The sequence below is a fragment of the Garra rufa genome, chromosome 4 (genome assembly GCF_049309525.1).
Source record: "Garra rufa chromosome 4, GarRuf1.0, whole genome shotgun sequence".
Lineage (NCBI taxonomy): Eukaryota > Metazoa > Chordata > Actinopteri > Cypriniformes > Cyprinidae > Garra > Garra rufa.
The window spans coordinates 48,620,827-48,627,166 of record NC_133364.1 but is presented as its reverse complement, the minus strand read 5'-3'; the positions used below and the strand labels follow the sequence as shown (position 1 = coordinate 48,627,166).

Sequence of the window (6,340 nt, the reverse complement as noted above, 5' to 3'; positions counted from 1 at the left end):
AAGATGAGCTTTGCAGGATGTAATTATGAATCATAATCATAATTTCAAGTGAAAATCATGACGAATATTTAACATACAAAGCTGTATGAATAAGGTCTTATGTGTGTTTGAAATTTGAAATAGATTTGAACAGATTGTATAAAACTCAGTATAATACACTATACTATATGTTTGAACTGTCTATTTGTGTAACTTTGTATTATGAGTTTCAGCACTGGAAGGACCCATGAATATCAGATGTGACTCAAACGTGTTTAAAAGTAGTAAACCTACCTTTTTTATAGACCAATCTTTTTTAATTGAATTTATTGAATAAGGGAGCCTTGTGTGGAATATTACAATTTCTTTAACTTTAAATATACCATGACACTTTCTACCCACTTATGTTTTGGTGGTTTGTTTGTCTTCCTGTCGTGTCAACGAAGAAGAGAAAGTCAATGCATCGAAACATATGAACCAAAGTAGCATCACCTCTGTGACATCTAGAAGGTGGGGTCTATTTTGGGGAAAATCCTCGCCAATTTACTTCTAGAAAAGTGTAGTCTATGAATTATCTTAAGTTGTAGTAGTTCATGTCTGACACAAATATATATTAAATGAATTTGCTTAACTGTTGACTGCCAGACTGTCTCTGGGACTATCCTCCAAAGTCCTCTTCCCACTGTTTCTTTAAAAAAAATCTAAAGGCAGTGAGGCTGCTTTTTGAATATAACTGTATACTGTAGATATCAAAGTCGTCAGATAGACTCGCGTCAAACTGCTCCTCGATCCAACTATGAGGAAGAGAGGTTGAAAGGGTATTAAAATGTTGTTGTTGTTGTTTTCATGATGGTGGAAACAATTTAAAACATTTAAATGTAGCTTGTTACTGATCCTTGATATGTATTTCTCTATCCTACATAAATAATAAAAAAAAAGATCAGTTGTGACGTTTTATTTTTCTTATGTTTTCATGAATACCCCCCTTCAAATAAAAATCTACATTAATATTAGGTGTAATATTAGCTCAAAAGGAAAATGTACAAATAATTACAATTATTTATATCAGCTGCCAGTAGTAACCCACTGCGCAAAGATGTGAAAGACAAGTCCAAACAACGTCTTTTGTACGTCGTTTTTGAATATTGACGTAATCAGTGGCGGTTCTAGACAAATTTGACTAGGGGGGCCAAGAAGGGGCCAGTGTTTAACCAGAGGGGCACATTAAAAAATGACAACAAGTGATATTTAAAGATTATAAACTTTATTTTACTTTAAAATCATACAAACATTTTAGGGATGCTCATATTGACCGTTCACTGTTAACCGACAGTAAGTATTTTAACCGATTTTTACTACAAGTTAAACGGTTTAATTTTTTTTTACGTTTGCTGCATGGTGAAAGAAAAAACTAATGTTTACTCACGGGCGCGTGTCGACACGTGCAGTGCGGCTGTTTAGACATATTTTGATGAGTAAGCACCTGCTTTACCTTCTCTTAGTTTGTGTAACTGATGTAGTAGCCTATGTGCTGCACGATAGCAATGGCGATGTTGCGTTATCAGAGAGTGAATCCGTGAATAAATGAATTCAAATTCTGAATTAATTATAGTCTTAAAAGTGCGCGCTCCCCTTACAATCACTGGAAAGCTGTCACTCATACATTACTGTAGTTCATCGCAATCTCTCAAAGTTAATAAAAGGTAATAAAAACACATTTACACAGTACAATTAATCTCTTATATACATCATGTCTACACTTTCTTTGTTTTAATGAGAGAGTTCTCAGAGGTGTAGAATTTCAGCAGAACTGAACCGGCACTTTAAGTGGTGAGTGGATCGTAACATAGCTGCCTCTGATTGGCCACTGCGATAATGACATCAACAGAAATGTCTGTGATTGGCTATTGAACGCTGTGAGAACACGTTTATCCACATATGACCAGTGGATGAAAAGACCCCAACCGCAAATTGAAATGATTTTTGTGATGTGTTTTTGTCGCGGATCTAAGAGTTAACTGACAGCGTCCCAGTCTATCCGTACAGCATGTCGAAATAAGTAAAAACTAGGTACACTGAGGGATAGGCTGGTCTGCTATATATTTTTATGTCCAACGAGAAGAATAACAACGGTACCGTTCTTCGAAGTGCATAGAAAGATTCAGTGTGTTTTAGTTTTGTCATCTTAATTAGGTAGTTATTTAATTTATAAATATTTAGTGTACACTCTAAAAAGTGCTGGGTTATTTCTGTAAACACATTGCTGGGTTAATTGTGCTGGGTCAAAATATTGGGTTGTTTGAGGTACTGTAAACACACAGTTGGGTTGATCATGCTGGGTCAAATGGACTGTAAGAGGTTCTTTCACTATGAACACCTGGGTTGGGTTATTTTGACCCAACCGGTTTATTTATTTTTTTCACTTCATCAAACATTCTGGATTCTTCACTCGTCTCGTCGCCAGGCGGTCACGCACCTCGTCGCAGCAAGCAGGATTATAAGGTAATTTAAGTTTATAATATGATTATGTAATTATTTACCTTTATTTTTAATAAGTTGTGGTTAAGAGCACACTGATTTCACTGTTTAATGCAATATTTGACCTGTCGCTGTGCGGGGTTTGCATTTTATTCCGTGAATGACGACCGTTAAGTACCTTAGCAGCCTAGCGAGGTAACGTTTACTTACTATTTTTGCCTCAACATCGCTTTATTGTTATATAGAAGTTGTGTGTGTGTAACCTTAGTGTTATTTATAACTTACAGTATACATAGCCTTTATTTTAACGTCTTATGGAAAGGGTAGGTCAGATACGGGGGTAAGTTCTGTTACTGTCTGTGTACTGTATGGCTTTGCAGAAAACGAAGACAATTTCCTTACACAAATTGATCTTTTAAGGGCATATTTTTACAAGTAAATGTCTGCGACGTGCCGAATCCAACGATAGATCATCATTTGTATGTTGAGCATTTTCGCGCTTTTTTCCCTCAGGTATCTGCATTAGCTAAAACGCCCTGCCCCTTACTTTAATAACGGTAAACCACAATATGACTGGTATGTACTGCTGTGTGTCACTTAAATGTAATGTTGTCTTAGCTACAGTATGTAAAGTTAGACTTTATCTCTCTTGGTATATGCGGTCATTTAGGGGCCGTTCACATGTTATTTCAAATGTAGACGCGCGCCGTATGCGCGCTCATAATAGAAGCTCGTTTTTTCCAGGCGCGTCTGCGCACCACCGCAGGTCATGTGACAAGAACCAATGAGCTTCATCCTTAACAGCCAAGTTGGAGGAACAGCTTATCATAGATGTACAGGAATAACCATTTTTAAATAAATTTAATAGCAGAACAAGCGATTTTTTTTTTTTTGCTGAAACTTCTGCGTCTCATGGAGTGCAGGACATGGTTGCTTAGCAACGGCAGACGCCACGGGAGAACAAGCTTCAGAGCGAGCATTTTGGAAAGGAGAAAGCGTGCCCTTTACTCTTCCTCTATTTTAGTGAATGCTTGTGTTGCTTTACAAACTAGGAGACCAGTATAAAACTTTGACTTATTTAACCAGATTTGTCTTTCTTTTTCAATTTTTACCAGATTTCACAAGACTTTAGGAAGGTAAATCCAGAGAGGCAGATTTTTGAAGACTGGGCTACAATTGCAGACCTAATTCTTGCCAATGCTCAGCGAGGTGGATAGGTGCATTTAGAGCTGGGTGACATGACTTAAGGTAAGCTTTATCTTATAATATGTCAATATATAAAAACAAAATGCAACTGTATCTGACACATATCAACTGGTTAACTAGTTAGTTGCTTATTAGCTTGTATATTGGCTGTTAATTAGCACTTATAAAGCACATACTGATGCCTTATTCTGCATGAGCATATTCTACATCCCTGAATTTTACCCCATACCTATACTTAACCTGCAGTAGTTGAATGAGGGTGGGAATTAATTGGCATTATTTAAACGAATGAAGAAACTTTCACATGAAAGTGCTTCAATGTGTGATTATAAGATAAGTTTCACAGTTTGCATATTATTCCTATGGTTTAGATACTAAAGAGGAGAGTGAGGAAGTCCTGCCCTCTCTGGAGAAAAGGTCTTCAGACCCAGAAGCCCGGAAGCCATTCATTGACGTACAACCTGTAAGTTTTGTTTTACTTTTTCTACTCTAATAAGGGTGTATATATAAACACAGTGGTGGCCAAAATTATTACAACAGTAGTATTTTCACCAGCTAAAAATGGCTTTAAGTCTGTGATTGTTATCTTTTACCGTAGTGTGTCAGTAGGAAATTACATTTCCAAACATTCATTTTGCCATTAATTGTGATAATCCAGTGAGGTTTTTGTTTGCACAATAGTCAATCCTCCACAGAGATCTGATCTCATCATCATTCAGTCTGTCTGGAATGACATGAAGAAACAGAACAAACTGAGACAGACTAAATCCAGAAGAACTGTGGCAACATATCTAAGATGCTTCAAGAGACCTACCTGAAAAACTATATGCAAGTGCACCTAGTGTAGGGTAAAAGCTGCTTTAAACGCAAAGGATGGTCTCACCAAATATTGATTTAATTTAGTTAATCGAAGTTAATTGGTAAAGAAAATCTATTTATGCTATTATTTTTGACAGCATCCTCATTTTACAACATTTTTAGACAAGTGCTTCAAACTCTTAACAGTACTGTCTCTTGAAGCATCTTGGAGACGTTGCCACAGATCTTCTGGATGATGATGAGAACAGATCTCTGTGTGGAGGACTGGCTGTTGTGCAAACAAAAATGTCACCTGATTATCACAATTAATGGCAAAATGAATGTTTGGAAATGTAAACTGATATTTCGTATACTGACACACCACAGCAAAAGATAACAATCACTGATTTAAAACCATTTTTTTAGCTGGTGAAAATACTATTGTTCTAATAATTTTGACCACCACTGTATGAAGAGTTCAGATGTAAAAGACTAAAAGTGCAGTTTGAAATTTTCTTCTGAAATGAGCATTTATTTCACACCTCTGTGTTTATGTTCATAAAATACACTTAACTTAAAATGTTAGTTATGTTGCAAGACTAAATGTCGTATAATTAACAGGTGGGGATCAACATGGTGGATTTGTGCCTTGGGGATGAGACAACGACTTCCCAGACCTTCGCCATTGTTCCAGGCCATGCCATTGAAGCGGACTTGTTGCCTGGGAATTTCTCCAGCGTGCAGTATATCATATTGATGGACATAAGTCTTCATGTGTGAAGTTTTTGAGGGCAACTGTTTTTTTCTGGCCACTTAACATTTAAACACTTACATGTTTCAAATTGTAAGTATTGTCTGGTGGACTCTTTGTTGGGCTTAGGTTTAATGGCACAATGTTTGGAATGATTCTAATGTGGTAATAATTCATTTTTGAGTGTTCTTCTGCTGCAATGTTGACATAAAGAATAGGAATGTACAGTGCCTAGTTTACAGTTTTGTGTTTTAAAAAAACTGATCTACTAAAACCGTTATTTGTGTCTATATGGGTTGGACAAAATGTGTGACAGCTGTACCCCTTTTGAAAATTGTATTAAAAAGAAATGTGAAAACCCATTAAATTGATGTTTAAAGTTGCATTTTTTTTGTGTTGTGTAAATGTATTACAGAAAAACAATAATAATTTTACATTCCTTTGTGATTTAGATATTATTATTGGTAAAAAATAAAGGTAGCAAGGCAATGAGACAACAAATAACCCAATGTTTAGGTAATCTTTAACCCAGCAGCACAGTTAATCTGACCCACTGGTTGGGTCAAATAAACAACCCAGCATTTTGGGTCAAATGGTTCAACCCAGCACTTGGGTCAAAACAACCCAACGCGTGTCCTGTCCCATAGTTACCCAGCAGCTGGGTTATGGTTGGGTTGTTTTTTAACCCAGCACTTTTTAGAGTGTAGGCCTGTTTAAATTATTCTTTTTTTTTCATTCTGATTTTCTCTGTTCTCAGAAGCGCAGCTGATGCGTGATAATTTGAGTATATGAATGCAGTTTTTGTTGCTGCTCTGTATGCTGCTGTTTGCACGTTAAAATAAAACATTTGCTTGTATTTTTTATGTATCATCACAGATAATCGTGCATTCTATTTTTTATTTTAAACAAGTTTATTATTCTAATTGTATCAGTTAAGGTTAATGTTCGGATAATGAGCAGCGGTCGACGGTCAGGAAAATTAACTGAAATGAGCATCCCTAAAACATTAAATGATAAATACAGTACAGGATACAAATACAGTGTGTCAATTCAATGTGAACAAAACTCCAGGGTACAACAAAGGGTACAACATTCTTGTTTACTGGGACAAAAAAGGACGCTATGTCC

The 6,340-nt window shown here is 36.2% G+C and overlaps 1 long non-coding RNA gene across 1 annotated transcript; it reads left to right on the top strand.

Moving 5' to 3' along the window:
* The first annotated feature begins 3,492 nt into the window (after positions 1-3,492).
* Positions 3,493-5,579, top strand: LOC141334125 (uncharacterized). Its single transcript, XR_012355481.1, has 3 exons — positions 3,493-3,705; positions 4,035-4,126; positions 5,083-5,579. It is a non-coding gene; the product is annotated as an uncharacterized lncRNA (long non-coding RNA).
* The last annotated feature ends 761 nt before the right edge of the window (positions 5,580-6,340 follow it).